Source organism: Haliotis asinina, chromosome 1, assembly GCF_037392515.1.
Source record: "Haliotis asinina isolate JCU_RB_2024 chromosome 1, JCU_Hal_asi_v2, whole genome shotgun sequence".
Classification (NCBI taxonomy): domain Eukaryota; kingdom Metazoa; phylum Mollusca; class Gastropoda; order Lepetellida; family Haliotidae; genus Haliotis; species Haliotis asinina.
In genome coordinates this window covers 8,456,333-8,480,356 of record NC_090280.1, presented here as the reverse complement: position 1 = coordinate 8,480,356, position 24,024 = coordinate 8,456,333, and the positions used below count along the sequence as shown (strand labels likewise).

General features: G+C 40.4%; 1 protein-coding gene and 1 pseudogene across 1 annotated transcript in view; one reads left to right on the top strand and one right to left on the bottom strand.

Moving 5' to 3' along the window:
• LOC137257930 (uncharacterized) overlaps nt 1–23,125 on the bottom strand; it is a 41,341-nt pseudogene extending 18,216 nt beyond the window's left edge.
• The window catches only part of LOC137287647 (uncharacterized), a 108,953-nt gene that overhangs the window by 50,468 nt on the left and 34,461 nt on the right, over nt 1–24,024 (top strand). The window lies entirely within an intron of this gene.

Below are 24,024 nucleotides of genomic sequence, written 5' to 3'. Positions count from 1 at the left end.
TCAACTGAAACATAAATATAGCAATTATAAATCCTTATTTACAGATGGGTCCAAGGACGGTGGCGCAGTAGCTTGTGCCACTGTCATTGGATCCAAAACAATGTCTGGCACCCGTGGCGAGCCACCTCCTCGTGGTGGGTGCTGGGTAACGCCAAGAGCTCGCCGACACCCCCGTAGTGGACCCGGGGGGATATTTGGTCCACCAACCCGTTTGCCGTGGGTTGCGGCCCTGTGTCGGTGGAGGAAGGGATCCTGGTGGTTGAGAGCATGGGAGCAGGACTATTGCTCCTATTGCTGAACACACCACTTTGGCCCTGACTTCACCTAGACGGGTGGTTGAATGGGCCCGCTTCAACCAATCGGCTGGTCATGCTAAGCCCTGTACATGTAAATGTTGTTCACAAATTTGAGAAAATATGTAATTTTTTGTCTTGGCTTCATGATGATTCATTTGTATTTCGACTGTACAATTCAAATTTCGTAACTTGCCTAGAGTCCTATGTCCAGAAGGCAGTGGCTCATGGGCCAATCAAGTGGAATAAATACTTTTGTGTTATTCTGCTTGAGTGTACCATCCGGGTATCCTTGGTGCTGCAGGCAGGAAACCCGCCTGCTTTTAGCATTGTCCTTGTGATACTCCGTGGCGGGTGGGGAGCTCGGATGATGAAACAATATAAACTTACCATGGCTTACGAAACTCCCCTCAAAAAAACAAAACGTCCTCTTGATACTACTGATCCTGATGTTGAAGACCAAGGACTGTCCACATCCATTGACTACTGGCCACGGTTTATTGTAATTGAGACCACTGACAACACTCCGTTAAAGCTGAACCCTTTTGCGGTATCAAAAGGCATACAGGGTATTGCAGGTGATGTTAGAAACGTTAGACGTATACGAACAGGTTCTTTGCTTGTTGAGTGTAATAGGAGGCAACAGGCAACCAATCTCCTTTCAACAAAATCATTTGTAGGCATTCCAGTGTCAGTCTCTCCTCACCGTACTCTTAACACTAGTAAGGGTATTGTGAGAGACCGTGATAGACTATTTGCGGATATGCTGGAAATTGACATCGCTGCAGAGATGAAGGACCAAGGTGTGTTATTTGTGAAACGTTTCACAACCCGAAGAAACAACCAGATCCAACAAACCAACACCTATTTATTTTCATTTTCCACTCCAACGGCTCCAAAATCAATAAAGGCCGGCTACTGTCACATCAAAGTGGAAACGTTTATTCCTAATCCACTCAGATGTTTCAAGTGTCAAAAGTATGGTCACGGTGTAAATTCCTGCACATTGTCTGTTGTGTGTGCTCACTGCGGTGAGAAGACCCACACAACAGAAGATTGTGACAGTAATTACAAGAAATGCACCCATTGTTCAGGAGACCATTCGTTTTTCTCAAAAGAGTGTCCGATTTGGAAGTACCAGATGGAAATAAACAAACTAAAATTTACTCAAAATATCAGCTTTGCCGAAGCGAAACAACTTGTTCAAAGATGCGATCCACAAGAAACATATGCTTCTAAAACAAAACCATCATCGGAACCATCCTCTAAGGCTTCTACGTCTTCTTCAGCTGCTCAAACAAACTTGACTTGGGTGCACACTGATTCCCCAGAGGTTTTTTCACCCGCTATTTCCACTCAGACCGCTGAGCTACTTCCTCGCATGTCGCAAAGTCAATCAGGGCCAGCTTCGGATTCATCATCACAGCCACCTGCAAGGTCTCAATCTTTGTCAAATGTCCAACAAATTCCTAAAGGAAAAACTAAACCTATGCCTGATTCTTCAAAAAAGCAAAGTGGCAGAGCCCCAAAAGGGTCTGAAAACAGAATTAAGCTTTATAATAAATACGGATCACTTGAGGACATGGACGTGTCCGAAAACGTCCAATCAAGGGCACACAGCTTGTCGCCCTCAAAAAAAGTACGGGGTAGATCCCCAATCAACCCGCCCAAACCATAATCAATTGCAAAAATATTGTACAGTGGAACTGTAGAGGCCTAAGGACCAATTTCAACGAGTTACAGCTACTTGTCCAGGATTTTGCACCATCCGCTTTCTGTCTCCAGGAAACCTATCTGAAGGAGACAGACGCTTTTGATCTACGTCAGTTCACTTCATATAATTGTTTTTCACCTCCAGGTGATAGGGCCACTGGAGGGTCTTCAATTCTTGTAAAACAGGATGGTATCCATAGTCCTGTAACACTCACAACTAGTCTCCAAGCTGTTGCAGTGAGACTAACTCTTCACGTTACCTTTACACTATGCTCTTTATATATTTCACCTTCTTCAGCACTCCAGCAGTCTGATCTTCAAGCTCTCTATGACCAACTTCCTAAACCTTGTATTTTAATGGGTGATCTCAATGGACATAACCCGATTTGGGGTGGTACAAACACAAACTCTAAAGGTAAAATACTGGAAGATTTTATAGCCAATAATGACTTGTGTATATACAATGATGATTCAAGCACTTATCTGCACCCTGCAACTGGCACCTACTCTTCTCTGGATCTGTCTCTTGCAGACCCGTCTCTACTAAATGAATTTGAGTGGTCAGTCCACAATGACCTCTGTGGAAGTGACCACTTTCCAACTATCTTAACAGCACCTAATCCATCTGATTCTCCATCTTATACAAGATGGAATTTTTCCAAGGCAGACTGGTCGTTATTTAAAACGTTATGCACATCTAAACTACGGCCGCAGTGTTTCAGTGAAGTAACTGATCCTATTCGGCTTTTTTCTGACACTTTAAATGAAATAACTGATGAGTGTATACCAAGGTCTTCTACTGCTCCACATGTACGGAAACCATGGTTCAATTCCGATTGTAGGCAAGCCAGAAAAGCGAGGAAAAAGGCGGAAAATTATTTCCGCTATCATCCAACTGTCCACAACTTGAATAAGTTTAAAATCCTCAATGCGAAAGCCCGTCGTACCTTCAAACACAACAAACGGCAATCTTGGAGGAACTACGTTTCCAGGATTAATTCGCGCACGCCAATGTCCAAGGTATGGAACATGGTTCAAAGAATTAAAGGTAAAGGTTCTAAATCTTCAGTTCACCATCTCAAAGATGGTGATAATTTAATTACTGACAAGTCTCATATTGCAAATAAAATTGGCGAAACACTTGCCAAAAATTCTTCATCGGCAAATTATGTCCCTGAGTTTCAGAGATATCAGAAACAACAGGAAAAGAAAAAACTTAATTTCGAATCAAATAATGGTGAAAATTATAATGAAGTTTTCTCATTACATGAGTTATATACAGCTCTTGACCAAGCTCATGACACTGCAGCAGGTGATGACAATATTCATTATCAGCTACTGAAACATTTGCCTGAACCATGTCTGGTCGCACTTTTAGATATATTTGACAAAATATGAACGTCTGGAGCATTTCCTCCTTCATGGCGTAATGCCACTGTAGTCGCAATACCAAAACCTGGCAGGGATCATACAGATCCTTCCAATTACAGACCGATATCTCTCACTAGCTGTGTCTGTAAAACCATGGAACGTATGGTGAATAATAGATTAGTTTGGTATCTTGAAACCAATAATCAGGATTTCAGGAAAAATCGCAGTACCATTGATCATTTGGTACGCTTAGAATCCTTCGTGAAAAATGCAATCGTAAATAAACAACATGCTGTATCAATTTTCTTTGATCTTGAGAAAGCTTATGATAGGACCTAGAAGCATGGTATTTTGAGGGATTTACATGAATTTGGATTGAGAGGTCGTTTGCCTCTTTTTATATCAGAGTTTTTAAAAGACAGGCAATTTCAAGTCCAAGTAGGTTCTACCCTGTCTGATCATTATAATCAGGATCAGGGTGTCCCTCAAGGTAGTATTTTGTCTGTCACTTTGTTTAGTATTAAGATCAACAGTTTATCCAAGGTTTTAAATGATTCAATTGATGGATCATTATTTGTGGATGATTTTAATATTTCTTGTCGTGGTAAAAATATGCACACTATTGAAAGACAACTGCAGTTATGTTTGAACAAAATAAATAAATAGTGTCTTGAAAATGGCTTCAAATTTTCTAAATCCAAAACTAATTGCATACATTTTTGTAGAAAATATAAGCCGCATAAGGACCCTGAACTATCTTTAAATGGCACTCCCATCAAGGTTGTAAAGGAGGCCAAGTTCCTGGGTTTAATTTTCGATTCTCATTTAACCTTCTTGCCACACATTAAATCCCTTAAAGCTAAATGTCTGAAGGCACTAGATTTGTTAAAGGTTGTTTCAAATTCAAAGTGGGGAGGGGATCAAGTTACCCTCCTTCACTTATACATATCATTGGTACGATCTAAACTTGATTATGGCTCCATTGTGTATGGTGGAGCCTGTAAAAGCAACCTCAAACTATTAGATTCTGTCCATCACCAAGGTCTAAGACTTTGTCTTGGATCTTTTAGAACCTCACCTGTTGCCAGTCTCTATGTTGAGGCTGATGAATCATCTCTTTCACAACGCCGTATAAAATTGTCTTTACAATACATTCCTAAACTATACATATGGAAATTAATTAAGCAACACCAAATTCAAAGACACATAAAAACTTAACAAAGTTTAACGAAGTAATTTTGATGATTGATTATTCAATTTTGATGTATTGACATACAGCATGAGCTTTTCATGGGTTGATATGACGCGCGTGAAGCTTGCACAGCGCACGTGCATTGCTTTAACCTCAACTTTCGAAAAATGCACTTTTTCCCTGGGGTGTTTACAAGCGCAGGTTGTCGATTGCATTCGGTTTTTCATTCATTTCAATGTCATGGCACGTAGGAAATTATCAGAGGCCACTCGTTGGCAAATAATCGGCATGAGGAATGCTGGTATGTCTCTAAGACAAATCGGGACTCAAATCGGACGACATCATTCCATAATTTCAAAACTTTTGAAAAAATACCGGGCCACTAATGAAGTTAAAGACCTGCCGAGACCAGGAAGACCCAGGAAGACCACAGTCCGGGAGGACAGGGCTTTACTGAGACTTGTACGGCGCAGGTCCTTCGACTCGAGCTCTCGGTTGAGACAGGAGTGGCTTCCAGGGAGACCCATCTCGAACAGGACTGTTCGGAATCGTCTGAAAGCTGCAGGATACCGGGCAAGGAGGCCAATCAAGCGACCCAGACTGTCTCCAGCAGCCCGACTGGCCTGGTGTAATGACCGTTTGCACTGGAACATTGTCTCTTGGAGGAAGGTCCATTTCTCAGATGAGAGCCGGTTCTTGCTGCACATGGTGGACGGTCGTACTCGGGTCTGGAGGCAGAGGAACACAGCAATGGCTCCACGGAACATCCAGGAGACTGTGGCCTTTGGGGGAGGTTCCGTTATGGTATGGGGGTGCATTTCCATGAACTGCAAGTTGGATATCATTACCATCCGTGGCAACCTTAACGGTGTTCGTTACCAACAGGAGGTTCTTGACAGGGCTGTGGTACCTCATTTTGAGAACCATCCTCTGGCAACGAGACCCATATTTATGGACGACAATGCTAGACCTCACAGGGCGCATGCTGTAAATGATTTTTTGCGGCAAAATGCAATTGACAGAATTCCATGGCCTGCCATGAGCCCTGACCTCAACCCCATTGAACATTTGTGGGACTTTATTGGCCATCGTGTGAGGCAGAGAGACCCACCAGTCCATAATCTCAACGAATTGACGGCTGCCCTGCATGAGGAGTGGAACAGGATCCCCCAGAATCAGATCCGGAGACTCATCCAAGGAATGAGGAGGCGTCTGGAATCGGTGGTGCGTGCGCAGGGAGGACACACTAGATATTGATGAAAGTCGGTGTGCAGACTCTCAGATGACTGTTCTTTCTTTCCATGTGACATTTGTGTTAATACACCTGACAACAACGTCTGTGGATGAATAGTAAATTGTGTCCATTTTTTCATGAATTTAAGACAGTTTTAAGAATTTGGATTTCGTTGCAATAAAGCAAAGTCTTGATACTTTTTCCCTTTAAGTTGTTTGTCAGAGATCGTCTGTTGAATAAAAAAGTGTCAAACTATATCAACCCGGCATATTTTGATTGTCAGAACACTTCAAAGTTGCTCCAATAGAAAAAATTGGGGTGTTGCTTGATTAATTTCCAGGTGTATATATTCTAATAAATCTAATCCAGCCTATGACTGTGTGTTCAATCCGCTTTACGAAAATGTGTATGACAAGAGGTCTTCTCTTGTTCCACCTCTAGGACACAGAATTAAACTCTTTCTTTCTTCGGCCAGAATTGAGTTGGAAAACTTAGCTCCCTCCCGTCTCCTTTCTTCTCCTCCTTGGCAGTTGGTTAGGCCACAAGTTGACCTAACATTAACTTCATTTAAAAAATCAGAAACTAATGAATTACAATATAAACAAGAATATAATCAATTAAAACATAAATATAGCAATTACAAACCCTTATTTACAGATGGATCCAAGGACGGTGGTGCAGTAGCTTGTGCCACTGTCATTGGATCGAGAACAATATCTTCTAGACTTCCCGATAACAGCTCTATTTTTACTGCAGAAGCAAACGCCATATTAACTGCTCTTCAATATATTCAAAGACACCCTAAACATAAACAGTATATAATCTATTCAGACTCTCTCTCTTGCCTTCAGGCTATTAAAAATATTTCTTGTAAACATCCACTTTTGATAGAAATTATTGAATTGTACAATAATCTTGCTACTGGCCAGTGCGACATTGTTCTTTGTTGGTTACCTAGTCACGTTGGCATTTCTGGTAACACAATAGCCGATCTTGCTGCTAAAGCAGCACTCAGCAAATCTGTGACACCACTTCTTATTCCATACTCAGATTATAAAGCTGCAATAAGATCTTATATCCGTGATCTGATGCAGAAGAAGTGGGACACCCAAGTGGGTATAAATAAATTACATGAAATAAAACCTTATATCGGTTATACTTACTTGGGTTGTCAGTCCAGATTTGAGGAGGTCATTATGCGACGATGTCGCATTGGCCATACGAGGTATACTCACGAGTATTTATTAAAAGGTGAAGATCCTCCGTTTTGTATCCCTTGTGATGAAAGAATCACAGTCAAGCATGTCCTGCTTGACTGTGTTGAATACTCCATCACAAGGGATAAATATTTTAATTCACGAACTTTGAAGGATCTTTTTAATTATGTTAGCTCTCATTTAATTATTGCATTTTTAAAAGAATTAGATTTGCTAAATGAATTGTAAATAGATGAATATTTTATGCTTGGAAGTTTGAATTAGTAACTTAGAGTGTTAGTGGCTGTATCCTCGAGGGGGGTTAAAGCACTGTAAAATTATTGTCCTCCTGAGAGGATACGTAAGTCCCAAAACATTTGAAGTCAAATTTGATCTTCCATTTTGTCTTAGCCGTAGAATATGTGTCATTCTAATTTGTGGCTAATCTTGCTTACAATCACCATCAACTGAGGGGATGATGTAAATCCAGCTAGGGATCATGCAGGGAGCAGAAGTACTGTAAGTCCCCATGGCCCCTAGTATGGTGATCTACCTTCAGTTGTTGGTGATCTATATAGCCTGTTTTTATATTGTATTGTCAGAATAGGAATATTAGTTTTAACTTTTCACGCTAGTTTTATTTCTTATTGTGATATTTTAGTTGTTTTACTGTCCTTCGTCGACAGGTTTTTATCATATACATAGATTCCTTTTTTAAGAATGCTCTCGTCACGATATGGGTGCAATACTGCCGATGTGACGTTAAATGTTAACTCACTCACTCACTATTGTTCAAATATATATTTTAGACATAGTGCACAGTTAAAATAGTTGGAAATGTTGAAAGTAACATGAATGTACTTGTACTTCACTTATATTATATGACTAAAATTGTCCAAATAGTTACTTCACGCCGCCGTCTTTACCGGAATGTGTCATTGGTGCTATTGTGGCCTAGGTTATTTAATCCTCATACATTTGTAATATCTGACAAGATGGTGGGTAGGATATTACATGAGAGGTAAGTTCGAGTAAATAAGACCATTCGTGTTACATTCTCTTCACAACACATTCTATTGGGATGTCGAGGAGACCGAAAAGGTATTGTTGGGTCACTTTAACTTCATTTCTGAATTGCCGATTGTCTTCATGCTGTCAGACATATGTTTAGAAGGCCACGCTTCTATTTCACACAGGAGCTTAATCAATGCTGATTGGAGAGTTATACAATATCCACTCAGAAATGAGGATCATGATATTCGTCCATGGGTGGAGACGAAATTTGAAAAATATAATATGCTTACCTGAGTCATGACTTCCATGGAACGTGGATCCTATTTACTCTCTCCTATTACTATTCGTTCAGTGGCTATCCTCACAATTTGCCTCATATTCTGACGTATCCCTTTTAAATAAAACAGTGAAACGGTGAAATCCTCTGTTTGCCTCACGTGATGTCTAACCAGTGTATGCGTACCCAACCGACGTCTTTCGAGAGACCCTACCAACGTTGCGAGATGGTGTCAAATGTAAAACATTGAACTCCTTCCCTGTTCAAGTCATGAACATAATGGCGGAAGGGAGGTAACTCTTCGGAATAGAGCATGTTACAGAAATACAGCGATTTTTTGAAGGGGTAACGGATTCTAAAGTACAGAATACAATCAACTGAATCAATCAGTACCGCTCATGATTTGTCTCACATATCAATACAATTTTATGCCTTGCACGAAGAGCACCTGTGTGCACCTGCAGTCTTGTGCAAAGTACACCCTTGAACTTGCCACCAAGTCATCACCTAAATGAATAGCCAGATTGGTGGATTGGACACGACAGAGAAAGTTTGCAAATTATCCCTCAATGAAACGCCCAAACACAATAACGTTTCACTCCGAAACCGGCACTTCGCAATAAAGTGTGGATATCTGCTCCTATAATCAATGCAGAATTTATTACTATAGCATGAGTTAGAATTTCTTCGCATAGCCTTACAAACAGTCTCTGTGGCTTGCTTTACAACACCCTTGAGAAGAAACGTTTCAACAACATTACATAATGCTTATGGATTACTTTGCCCCAAATGAAAATGGCTACTGTGGCCACGTTTGTAGCATACAGTCGTAGTGTAATGTGGATCACAGAGACATCTTGTCCCCCTCACAGTCATGCGAAGTTTCCAGAAACGCGCAATTAACTACCGGAAACGCTATCCACGAAGATATCACTGGACTAATAAAATCTAACACAAGCTGAAACTACTAACACCAATAATGGGAGACGTATAATTATTGACAGGCTTCAGCATCCGTTATGAGCAAAACGTGATGTACTCTCAGTTTTCGATTTCAAAATAAAATTACTTATCTGGTTACACCTATCCTCATAATGTGACAAAAACGGATCCGGAATAAAAGGTTATGTTGTGATACAAAAAAATCATCATTGGCTGACAAGAGGCATGTAAATGCTGCATGATTACAGAATGCGCAAATAAGTAATAGCGCGATTTCCGTCAAGGCAACAGAAATTCGGCAACCGACTGCAACACGCCACATCTGCTGTGTTAATGCATATGTATACCAAACGCCAACTGAAACGTTAGCCTCCTACGCTTTTGAATTTCTGAAAAATGTCAAATATACCTTAGACATTATAAGTTGAACAATACAGCTTTATGCAAATCAAAAAACAATTTCAAAAACATTCATATTAAGGTGACGTACACCTTTTTCAGAAGTGTTAAATTGTCCTATTTTCAGGGTAATCTTTCTTCTTGGCGTTTAGTGACTATGAATTAATACCACGATTGAATGTTGTTTCTCTCAGTGAATGCCGTGAAGTATTATTTCGTACAACACTTAAACAACTGTACTTGCATGGGATTGTGACCATGTCATACGATGAAAGTGTATGTGTTCATGAATCGCTATAATGAGACACAGTGTTCGGGAAAATGTAGTGGGTATCAGCAAGCATCAACACAGAGCAGATGCATTCATCATTCTCAGATGTGTTATACAGTCGTAACACGCTTAGTATCCATATCACATTTCCTTGTCCGGTATGAGTCAATATTGACGTGTATTTGTACACGAGATATGACATTGTTCTTTCTTCCCTTACTAAAGTCAACATGATGTGTATAGCACTTCGCTATACCAAATGTTCTTACATACATATGTATGCATGACCTTTGTTGTGACCACGAGAGAGCCAACGACAAAGAGAAGAGAGAGAGGATGTTTGACAGAAAGAGCGAAAGAGAGAGAGAGATTTAGTGGCATTAAAACTAGGGAAAAGGCGGCTTGTGTTGTTCGAAAGTTATGTCATGTAACTAAGCGTGACTATCGTACATAAGGAAAGTCATGCAATCATTTCGATGAGAAATAACAATCATATCGGGGAGAAAAATTTCCTGTGAAATATTAAGGGGTACTTTGAATGCTGCCGACACGGAAAGACGAAATATCATTAGCAACACAATATCACAGTGTTTTAGCTGTTGGCTAAAATATGACCTTTATGAACATGATGAGTCTGTTTATATGTTGATTGAAGGTTAATAATTCCTAGGCAAAATCTCACGAAAGCCATTGATGTCAGGTTAGGTTTTAGTCGTTTTCCACTTTGCTTGTTATCGATAATCCATGTGTAGAATAGATGCTACATTCCGATGTAGGTGCAAAATGTTATTAAGCAAGTGACACGCAACTTTATACATAAGAAGAACCTATACACAAAGTATAATTGTAGGTAGAAGCCAGTGTGCGCATAGAAACAGACCAGACTTCTTCGCCCCGTTAAGATCATTCTATATCCGAGGAAGGATTTGGTGGAATTCCTGTGGCTTTGTTGCAGGATTTGGATAACGTCTGAAATATCGATAATCCCCGACGTGTTTCATAGGTGAAACATCACCTTACATAAATTCAAGTTCTGTCGATACGGGCTGTAGTGTACTGGCTGGGCAGATGTCCATGGTTTTAATTTGTCAGCCATGAACTAGGGCCTTATTGTTTGCAATACACCACCACAAATGCCTCTTAAGATACTTTTGCTCTGGTTGGGAAAAATTATTCACAAGAATATCCATGAATATACGCTAAGGCGTATCAACGTTTACTTCTGAGTATAGATTGAGCGCAATTAGTCATAATCCTGTTAGGATACCAAAGGATGGGTTTCAAAGTGAAGCTAGAGAAGACAGGAGCTGTCTGAGGACACTTGACAGTGAGATCAAGTTCAGCTGCAGATATGTGTTGTTAAATATTAATATTCCATAAAATTCTGAATCAGGCTTTGCAGATTTCTAAACACGTTTTTTACAGGAATATTGTGTCAGTATAATTAGTGCCAAAGCCTGACATATTTGTAACACCACGTGGATAATTCTTACACTTATGCAAACGATACTTAAATATGCCTCGTATGATATTATCAAGTAAGTGATCATCAACCTTTGTGTCATCATTACTCCCCACTTAGAACTCGAAACGTCTTTTACCAGTGGACTGCAGGTAGTGTATGAGACACGAGAATCTGGCGCTCTCAACTACCTTGATTTTGATAATTCAGGACCTACTGTGGTTTGTGCTTACGTGATGAATAGCATCACAGTTTGCTTTGGATTTCGCTAACTTGACGCGATTGTCGTTGGTCGATTTTAAAATTTTGTGTCTCCTTTTTATAACGTATGCATATTCTTGCACGTGGCATTGGAATTGGGATCAAAGAATGATCCAAGTGTTCACAACAGTGGGATGAAGCCCACTCGTGCTTTAAACTGTCGTTGTTTAAATACATAATCACGGAGGTATTCGGTTCCTCAGTAGTTAATGCACACCTTAGAAAATTGCATGGTCTCTCTATGTTCCATGTGCTATTTCTGTTTCGAATAGATTATTGTAATATTTTGTTTGTTGGTCTAAGGTACCTAGAGACATAGGATATAGGGCAAGTACCTAATGTAAAAGATGCCTGGTAAATGGCATGTCTGTTGGCAAATAGCACACGGTATAGATCATGCACACTGTAGGTCCAAACTGGAAATTCTGTTGTGCGTGTATAATGGCAAATAAAAGTGGCAGTAGTAGGACACTTATCTTTATCAGGTATGGTTAGATACCAGCACACGGGCACTTACTGAAGTTGGCAATGTCAGATTATATACTTCTTACTTCATAAAGCGCAGCAAATTTGAATGTTAACTAAAAAAAAACACCAGATTTAAAAGTGAGGCGTCGTTTTCAAAGGGAAGGCTTTATTTTCGCCGTTTTATGTAGGAAATGCTGCGTAACCACCATGTTGTTAGAAGTCGGTCAAAATTTCCAAGAAAATATCACCTATATTCTAAATATAGGTATTTCAAAGCAGTCACAACGTAACAGTGCATCTACTATCAGTATATAACGTATTTTGACTATTTTGAAAATACACAGTCAATATGCAGTATTTTAGGGCATGGACACAGCTCTTCCTGCTACTGGAATGTGAGAATGATATCAAGCAAAGGAGAGAAACTGAAGAGGCTCTGGATTGACAGAATCACAAACGAAACTGCATTGCAAATATACTTTCGGAGTACAGCAGGGTTGAACCGATGATTGTGGTTTCTGTTCGATTTACCTAAACAGTGCATACTATGCTGATTCTGAGAAAGAGGACAGAAAGCGCCTCGTACATAGTAATGGGCAGTGTGTCTACTTTGAGGATCATTTCGACATGCAGTGTAAGCGTCCCTCTGTCCTTGACACTGGTGACATCGCATGTAGGGATTCTTCGAACTGCAGAGAACTTTTCCACGTTAATATTTCTCTCAAATCAAACAAGAACTTTTAAAGTTTTTTGAGAGCAAGTAATTAAAACAACACTCGACAGAGACAAGTTGTGTATTGGCCGGGTATTCATATTACTAGGAGTAGTCATATTGGGAATAAACCGGTGTCACGACACACCTAGCAGGGAAAAGTTTAAGAGATCGACTTTTCGCACATTTAATTTTTCAGGGAAACGCTCTGAGTATATTACTCATGTGTATTTACTTCTATATAGAATGGGATTCATACACATACGCATGCTTGTCCAACAATATAATGTGGTCACGTGATCGATATACATTTGTCTATCAACATACTGGAGGTTTTCACCCTTGTCTACTGCACATTATATCGTTTCAGTATGGTCTTTGTTTTACATATTATATTGTAATTATTATTGAGTTTGGTAATAAGTCTAAATCGCAATGTTTTTCAAGATGTTTGTAATGTTTTTCGTACAAAGGTGAGAATGTGTTCATATGCAAAGTCAAATTGCGGTATATGGTGTCTTCGTAGACTTTTAACGCTTCACATATTGGATATCTGTTCGTATGTTGTCAGAGGTTCGTATATGTTTGAAGGTTGGACAGCACTTCTATCCAGAGCCGTATATTCTCCTCCAGCTTCAGGATGCAGGTGATCACCACCTGAAACAGTTAGATGAAATTAGCAAAGTCTATTTGTTTCTGAAAATCTAATATTAGCACATAGACTCAAGACGAACGACTGACTGAGTTAAAATATACGGTCACATTGGCAATATTTCAGCCATATCGTGACTTGACAAGACAAACAAATGGAGTGATAAAACCAAGCTGAAATTATGTGATTCATATTTCCATCTACGATGTGTTTCAGCTAGAACGAAATGGCTGATACGAATTGTGTGGTGTACTAGAACGACGGAGCGATTGTAGAACAAAACCAATTAGGAAACAAATCCCCCTAAAATAAATAAGAACCTTTGGGCAAAATCCCCAAACACTGAGATATGAACACAGAAGAGTGATATACAGCATGTGAAGTGATAATTAGATTTACTGAAAACCCTGTATGTATATAATCAGTCAATGAGGCCAGATAAAAAAAACTTGTAAAAACAAGTATGATGTGAACACAACAGTGTGATATACACCTTTATTACTGACAATATAGGTGGCTTTTGTGATATTATAGGAACTAGAGAGGCATTCTCCTTGATACCATAACGTAAAGGTTGTCATCTGTCTGTCTGTCTCGTATATGTATTGAATTAAAAATCCAATTTTTGCTATTTTTCATTGTAAGTGTGATGCCGGCTAAATAGTTTTTTTCCTTCATTATTAATTCGGTTTTCTTGTTCTACGTGTTGTTGTTTTTTTGTCCTAAGGGGGTCCAAGGTTGTTGTTTTTCCCTGGGGGGATTTTGTCAACAGGGGATTTGGCTGCAGACCGATTGAACATATATATTTCTGTGACCTATCGCGTGTGATGATTCTGTTATATGATTAATAGGTGACACCTACAATACCTGATTTGCACCCAAAATGAACATGCAGTGCATGGACGTATTGGCTATTACCAGAGGCAGATCCTCCAGAGTTGACTGCAACATTGTGCACAGGTTGCTGCCCACTTCCTCCAGAAGGGGGGCGTACTGTTAATTCAGATACCTGTTAACCCAACAAGAAAGAAACATAGAAACATTCAGCTTCCTGAGGTTGCTAATTTATGCACATTTAAGGAGTGATGCCATTATATGGATAAACAGTGAGCGTCAGTTGTCATTTACAAAGCAAGAAATTTCTACACCCACACCTGCACCGAAAATTGTGGCTTGCAAGTGCAGGTTTTGAATATATTCCCATGTCACATATTCAGCGTGTAATTACAAAGCAATCCTAAAGAGTCGTTATCATTCAAATTTGGATCAATATTTGTGAGGAAAGTTAGTTTCGTATCTCATAGTGACATGTTAACATTAGGTATTTTGAGATATATCCTCACTCATTAAATGTTACCGGTTTACAACATGTGACCGCTCATTCGCTTGCATAGTGACACATGTGTTGTGACATACCCCACACTCTCAAAAGTATATTAGGATGATAAGAAGAGTGACTCGTGTTCAAATCAGTTTATCTTTCTTTTGACGACAAGGAAAATGATGATGGCGAGGACGATGAGACACAATGCGGCACCGACAACTCCAGCAATAATAACTATAGTTGAGCTTGTGGCTATTTGTCCAATTGCTTTATCTTCTGCAAACGGAGTATTCAGACAAGGTCAGACAATACGTCAGAAAACAGACATATGTTGGTTTACTTTGAATAAAACAATCAGAACGAAGACTCAGCTGCAATGCAGTGTGGAACGTCAGTGTAAAAGAAAACTCAATACTGATCCAGACTGCACGCAGTCTAAAAGGCGTAATAGGGTGAAAAACATGCCCTGCATTATAGGTGGTACTGCTACGTATTACGGATCGCAATCAAAGAAGTACTTGTGATAACATACTCCTCGTTAGCATTTGAGTTTTAATGTAACTCACTGTTGTTGAGTCGGGTCACACCGCCGCAGCTGAGATTCCAGTGTTGGACTTGACAGTTGAATACCAGCCTTACCTCACCCAAGTGTGTTTCAGTCATATTGAATGTTATTGGTGAAAGACCTTGGTCACCAACATGTAGTAATTGCGAGACGTCACCTGTCTGCAGAGTGAAGTTTGAATCTACTGAACAGTGGGAGCCCCGGATATCGTAATACGCAGTAATGTCCACGGTCAGTGTCACCGCTTCATGCAGGGTTAGAATCTCTGTGTCCTTGTCACTGGTGATGTTGCATGCTGGTGTCCTGGGAACTGAAAGGACTGCATTTATTTTATTTATTTATATATTTTTTGCCAGAAGTGTGTCAGTATTTTCGAAATTGTTTAAGTGTACTCACACTGATGTCAAGTTTAGAAATGCATATACATCTAATCGTTAATCGATAATCTGTTTAACTTTCGTTACATAACGCAATTTAGGGTTAGTATCAGAATTCAAGCATTCTCAGTTGTAAAAATACGAACAAAGCATTAGGGCTGAAATATAAGCTTACCACAACATATGAATGACCGTGCGTGTTTTCATGCCTAACCTCACCTCAAAGAATATATCACATACGTATAACATTGTTGACGGGTTTATATAAATTCCCAATTTTGACAGTGAAATTTCACATGTCTTTAATTAGTCTAGTCAATTCAAACAATGAGCTAAATGGTCGTCCCAATTTTGAAAGTCCACGGCTCGTACATGATAATTAGTCCTACTATCTACGGGAAAAATTGTGCCTTTCTCAGTGGATTACATTACCAGTCTCCCTAGCTTTGATTGTAATCATTTTACAACCACGTCAAATAATCACTAGACCCTTATTTTATCATCCCAAGCGTTATTAGTGTTAAAAAATGCTACTTGTCCTGTATTTCTCTCAACTGATTTCATTCACCTCATTACTCTAAATTACTACAACTAGTTTCTGTTAGTCCCAGTATTGACAGCGAAACTTCATAAAGTAACGGATTCGACACATGAGCCTTGTGTGAGTTTATTGTGAACACAGAACTCTTGGTTAATGTGGAAAATTCGAATCTAAATAACGCAAAGTATATAGTTTTACGTACTTAGCAAACACTTTTAATAATGAAAATACAAAAACTAAAAGATCAATTCCTAATAACAGTAGATATATGCGATGACTAGAAAACAAGACTAGATAGGAGACGTGTTAATTTTCAAGAAATCTTGACAAAGCTGCTTTTTTTTTAAAGCTGTGTGTCATGTTGTCGCATTATCATCCCTATGTTACCACTTGCTTCTTAGAGAGGGGGGCCAAGCGTGATCGTATGGTTACTGCGCTACATACGTGCACCAAGACTCATCATGAGATAAAAGAGGAAATACACGTAGTGATTTGACAGGTATAGAACAATTCACTCCCTATGCGTGTGCGCCATTGCGTCTTGGTTTGAGAGTGACAAACAGTTATATTGAATGTTACACGATGAGAGGTCAATGTTGGACTTAGGAAGAGGAAGTATACATATGCAGATAGGCCGAATGATGACAACTCAAGTAAATCCCTGTGTGTCCGTGTGTGTGTCGTCAACACAGTAACTATATGCCAGCCACTTAAACTGTACACTGTAACAATATTATCCCAGTTGATAAGTAGGGTAACTATGTCAAAAGTACATATAAACTTTAATGGAGGGATCATGAGACCATAACAAGTATAGAGAATTTCAATTGAAAAGTCAATCATAACTAGTCCACAAATGAGAAAGGGGTCAAACGACCATGTCACATGCTCAATAATGCCTCCATCGGCATTGAGAACAGCAGTGCATCGACGACGTATAGAGCATATCAAACGTACAAGGAAGGCTTTGCGGGATGTCACGCCAAACTATGCTAAATTCTGTTGCAAGGCCAAGGACGTTATCTGAGGAAGACCACGTAGACGTCGATCCATCTCATCTCATGCTCTATCGGGGAGGGATCCGGTGAATTTGCAGGGCACGACAGTAGGTCAACGTTATGGTGTTGCAAGAAATACATGCAAACCCTTGCTGTATGAGGGAGGATGAAGAAGACGGTGTAGACGTCAATCTGTCTCGTCCCAAACATGCTGGGCAACGTCAACGTTGTGGTGTTGTAAGAAATCCATAGCAACCTTTACCGTATGAGGGTGGGCATTGTCCTGTTGGAATGTTAACCCACGGCCATGACGTTGCAGAAAAGGAATTGCCACAGGTCAAGTAATCTGATCCCTTTAGCCCACACCGATTACGTTGCCCTGAAAAATCACAAAAGGGGTTCTTTGACATGTTGTTATTCCACCCCAAATCATCATGGAATCATCGCCAACGCGATTAATATCCAAGACACAGGCTTGTGCATTACGTTCGCGCACCCTTCTACAGGCACGTTGACGTCCATCAACGGTAATGTTAAACCTGAACTCATCTGTAAAAACGACACTTCCCCACCAAATTACAGTTGCAGACATGATTTAGACACCACAATCGGCGAGCTTGTCGACGACGTTCTGTCAGGATAGTTCTGACGTAACATATTTACAACCTGGAAGGTGCCTCAGGACAAACATTGTCTTTGCCTTTAACGTCTCTGATAAAAAAAATGAACCCTGGCAAGGTTAAACTCCATTCCATAAGTCTTTGATTCTTAATGAAGAAAAGTCAATGGATTGTGGTCTGTAAACGCTGCAGTTGATAATGCAGTGGTACCTAGATACACTTCAAAATACTGTAGAACTATGAAAAGGCCTAATGTCTCTTTCTCAATGGAAGAATAATTCCTTTGCTGCTTGTCAAATGTCTTGGAAAAGTTTTTAAAAATGACGTTCAATTCCTGCATCTTCCTCTTGAATCAGGACAGCACTTGCACCTACATCACTGGCATAAACTATCTCCAATTTTGGTGCCTGCAATATTGCTAAATTCATGGGCATGGCTTTGACATTTTCAAGAGCAGACTGACAACTGATATCCCTCTGGAATTTTACCTTTACCTCTAAAAGGTTTGTAAGTGGCGATACAACATCTGAGAAATTTTATGTTAAGTTATGTTTCGTCTTAGTTTCTATTTTTTCACTTTTTATGTGTTACCTAGATCTGGTTCGTGGCCACAGTTTAAGAAAATTTGGTTTCAGGTTTTGTATTTGATAAAAAGAAACACGTCGTGAAAACGTTGTTACTAAAGTAATGATTGGACGAGATTTTTGGTGTGCATTTCATGAAAATGACAATGCACTTGCATCACGAGATGTCATCCCTATAAGTAGAGTCACCGAACATACACCGACTCATTCACGTTTCGACAGTAGCAACCTCCACCATTATCAAGGGAGCAGAGAGACCAAACTTGAATACTGAATGCTGACCAGACTGAAAGACATGTTGGATATCATAGTTCTGTTCATGTTCGAACAATATACCGCCTGCAGCAACGAGTCCAATCCACTGAATGCACAGCCGACCGTCCTCGCAGTGGAAGACCGCCCGTGACAATGCTGAGGCAAAACCAGCAGATTATATATCCTCACCTGCAAAATGGTTCTACTAGGTTTATGGAAACTGCACAGACAAGCACTGGAAATCACCATAGGCCAATCACCACCGACACAGTGCGGAGGCGTTTGAGGCAGAGAAACGTCAGATGTGACAGGCCTTACCTGGGTCCGATCCTTACTGTTCGACATTGCCTCAAGCGACTCGCACATCACTGGAATTTTTCGTCCCCGGGATTGGTGAACTGTAATCTTCTCCGCCGGAAGCCGGTATTGCTTCTCGACGGCTGATAGCAGAGTGAGGGTGTAGTGATGACGCGGGAGCGTTTTGCAGATGATTGTGTCCTGGAAAGAGACTCGTGGTGAGGTCTGAACACAATTGTGTGGGATGCTATTGCTCTCAGTCCCAAACTAGGCCCTTTTGTGCTCCAGAATATTAGTCCCGGTAGGGGAAATGGAAATGGAACACCTGCACCCTATATTGTTCAAGCACTGAGATCTTCCTCGTGCCATAATTTGGTGACCCGTGAAGGTCACGGGGTAGAATAGGCCTTCAGCAACCCATGCTTGCCATAAAAGGTGACTGTGCTTGTTGTAAGAGGCGACTAACGGGATCGTGTGGTCAGGCTTGCTGACTTGGTTGACACATGTCATCGGCTCCCAATTGCACAGATCGATGCTCATGTTGTTGGTCACTGAATTGTCTGGTCCAGACTCGATTATTTACAGACTGGCACCATACGGCTGGAATATTGCTGAGTGCTGCGTAAAACTAAACTCACTCACTCACTCCCCCATACTTTGGTCGTCGTTGAAACCATGTCTTCCAGCAGGAAAACTCGCGTCCCCATACTGCCAGAGCAACTTTCTGAGGCAACAGAGCATACAGAGTCTTCAATTGCCTACCCTCAGTGCAGGCTTAAACCCGATAGAACACACGTGGAACGAGATCCAGAGGAGACTCAGAGATGTGCGGCCAAGGTCGACAACTTGCACTGAACACTCTCAGGCGTACCACCAAGTCTGGGCCCGATGTTCCTGTGGTCCTGTTAACGCCAAGAGCTCGCCAACACCCCCGTAGTGGACCCGGGGGAATATTTGGTCCACCAACCCGTTTGCCGTGGGTTGCGGCCCTGTGTCGGTGGAGGACGCGAGTCTGGGTTTGAGGGCACTGGGGGCTTCCCTTTGCTCAACACACCCCTTCGATCCTTACATCACCTAGACGAGAGGTTGAATGGGCCCGGTTTAACCAATCTGGTCACGCCAAGCCCTGTGCAATGTACGTTGGTTTGCACACATTTGATTTATATAAATGGGTATTTTCTGGACTTGGTTAAAATTGAATTCAATTTCATCACTTGTTTACTGTAAGCAAATACAAAATTACTTGCCTAGAGTTTAATTTGCCAGAAGGCGGTGGCTCATGGGCCAATCTGGTAGAAAATCTTCTTGATGATTCTACTTGAGTATACCCTCCTGGTATCCCTGGTGTCACCTAAAGAAACGTTCTTATGAATCCGATGATTCGTTTTATTCGGAGGATGAGACTCCTGAAATTGTCACTAACCCGGATAACTGGCCTCGTTTCCTTGTTATGTCAGCACCAGATGGTGGAGTTCTTAAGCTCAATCCTTTTGCTGTGGCCAAAGGCATCGAAGGTTTAGCAGGTGATGTCAAAGAAATAAAAAACTAAGATCTGGTTCACTGCTCATTGAATGTCGAAAGCTGACCCAATCGCAGATTCTGCAATCATCTGAAGTCTTCGCGAATGTTCCTGTTGTGGTGTCCCCTCACAGGACATTGAATAGCAGTAAAGGCATCGTCCGTGACGTTGGACGTTGCCTTTCAGACATGAGCGAACATGAGATTGTGACAGAATTGCACTCACAAGGCGTTACCCATGTCAAACGCTTCACTGCCAAAGAGAACAACGAAACATTCCAAACAAACATGTAATTGTTCACCTTTTGTCTGCCTAAACACCCACAATCACTAAAAGCGGGGTACTGCAATTTGAAAGTTGACACATTTATTCCAAATCCTTTGAGGTGTTATACCTGCCAAAAATATGGTCATGGTTCAAAGTCTTGCCACAATCAAGCTGTATGTCACAGATGTCCTGGAAAGTGTGAAGATGGTACCCTTTCTGACAAAACTCCTTCTTGTGTTAACTGTTCTGGCCACCATCCATCTTCCTCCAAAGAGTGTCTTACTTGGAAGCTTCAGTATAAAATTTCACAAATAAAGCATCAGTAAAACGTGTCATTTTCAGAGGCAAAACAACTTGTTCTTTCACAAGAACAATCAGGCTCAACGTACTCTAACGCAGTTGTTGCATCTATTCAGACCTCTAAGCAAAAACCTATTACATATAATTCTGTAGGTTGCCAGGCAGACTACACATGGGCAAGGACTTCTGCTCTAACCTTGCTATCTGCTAATGTCCAGTCAAGGTCTTCACAAGTGACCTGTAGTTCACAAACCATTGACTCATCCAAAGACATTCTTAAATCGCAGATATCAGCTGACATCTCAGAAACGATCACGTAACCCAGAACCAAATGTTCAACCAGCCTCAAAACACAAGTCAAAACAAAATAGTGACATTTTGAAAAAGACTCAAAGTGGAAGAACCTCGAAAGGGGCGAATAATCATATCCAAATTTGTAGCAAGTTTGGATCTGTTGATGACATGGATGTGTCCGAGCAAAGCCATGGCAGGACTCACAGCTTGTCACCATCACGAAAGGAGAGGGGTAGATCTCCTGTTTATCCTCCGAAGAAGTAATGTCTTCGCCTGTACTACAGTGGAACTGTAGAGGACTTAAGAACAACTTAAATGATTTACAATTATTAATCCAAGATTATAAACCTGGTGCTCTCTCCATACAAGAAACCTATCTGAAACAGACAGATAATTTTGACGTACGTCAATTCAATGCATATCACTATTTTTCTCCGCCTGGTGATAGAGCTACTGGTGGTGCTTCAATCCTGGTGCGACAAAATGTTATCCATAGCCCAGTTAGACTCACAACAAATCTCCAAGCCGTTGCAGTGCGACTTACGTTGCACGTTGCATTCACATTGTGCTCTTTATACATTTCTCCATCATCAGCTGTTCAACTGAGCGATCGGCAGGCTCTTTATGATGAACTACCTAAACCGTGTTTAATCATGGGCGATTTAAATGGCCACAATCCACTCTGGGGTGGCATAAATACAAACACTAAAGGTAAATTGCTGGAGGAATTTATTTCAAACAACGATATATGCATTTATAACGACGGTTCAAACACGTATCTTCATCCTGGCACAGGAAGTTATTCAGCTCTTGATTTGTCACTTACAGACTCTAACTTATTGAATGAACTTGAATGGTCTGTCCACGATGACCTCTGTGGAAGTGATCATTTCCCAACATTGCTAAAACCTGTGAATCCATCTGATGTTCCTCCATCGTCACGATGGAATTTTAATAAGGCTAACTGGACTTTATATGAACATCTCTGTCGTGAGAACCTTAAAACTGAACGTTTTCATAATATTCCCGATGCCATAATATGTTTTTCAGATAAACAAAATAATATAACTGACGAATGTATTCCTAAGTCCTCTATTCCTCATATGGTTAAACCATGGTTTAACGATAATTGCAAACAGGCTAGAAAGGCAAGGAAGAAAGCTGAGCACTATTTTCGTCGCCATCCTATGGTCCACAACTTAAACAAATGTAAAATTTTAAATGCGAAAGCAAGGCGTACTTTCAAGCAAAGTAAACGCCACTCGTGGCGAAATTATGCATCAAAAATTAATTCGCGTACGCCAATATCAAAAGTATGGAATATGATACAGAAAATCAAAGGTAAGGGTTCTAGATCTAGCATCCACCATCTAAAAGATGGAAACTAGTTACTAAGTGATAAAGAAGATATTGCAAATAAACTTGGTGATACGTTGGTCAAACATTCTTCCTCATCTAATTATGTTCCAGAATTTCAAAAATATCGAAAACAGCAAGAAAAGAAATCAATTAATTTAATTCAGATAATGGGGAAGACTACATTGAAACCTTTTCGATCCATGAGCTTCATACTCCTCTAGATCAGGCTCTTGGGCTGTTAACATACCTTATCAACTACTGAGGCACTTACCTGAGTCCTGTTTGGAGACACTCATGCATATTTTTGATGATATTTGGACGTCTGACAACGTTCCTTCATCCTGGCGTGATGCTATAATTGTTCCCATCCCGAAACCTGGACGTGATCATACAGACCCTTCCAATTATAGGCCCATTTCACTAACTAGCTGTGTTTGCAAGACCATGGAACGCATGATCAATAATCGACTTGTTTGGTACTTGGAAAGCAATAACCTTATAACGGATATACAATGTGGTTTCCGTTAAAACAGAAGTACAGTCGATCGTTTAGTGCGTTTAGAATCTTTTGTGAAGAATGCTATGATTAATAAAACATGGAAACATGGAATTTTAAAAGATTTACGTGACTTTGGATTACGAGGCCGTTTGCCGCAATTTATATCCAACTTTTTAAATGACAGGAAATTTCAGGTCCGAGTGGGTTCTACCCTGTCTGATCATTACAATCAAGATCAGGGTGTCCCGCAAGGCAGCATTTTGTCTGTCACATTGTTCAGTATCAAGATCAACAGTTTATCAAAGGTTGTAAGCGATTCAATTGATGGATCACTTTTTGTGCACGATTTTAATATTTCTTGTCGTTGTAAGAATATGCATACCATTGAACGCCATCTGCAGTAGTGTTTAAACAAAATACATAAATGGTGTCTTGAAAACGGCTTTAAATTTTCTAAATCCAAAACTAATTGTATACATTTCTGCCGTAAATACAAACCCCATAAAGACCCTGAACTATCTCTAAATGGTACACCCATCAAGGTTGTAAAGGAGGCCAAGTTCTTAGGTGTTATTTTCGACTCACATTAAACTTTTTCTGCCACATATCAAATCCCTTAAAGCTAAATGCCTGAAGGCACTTGATCTGTTAAAAGTTGTTTCCAACACAAAGTGGGGAGGGGACCAAACTACACTCTTGCACTTATACCGGTCACTAATCCGTTAGTGAAACTTGATTATGGCTCCATTGTATATGGTGGGGCTTGCA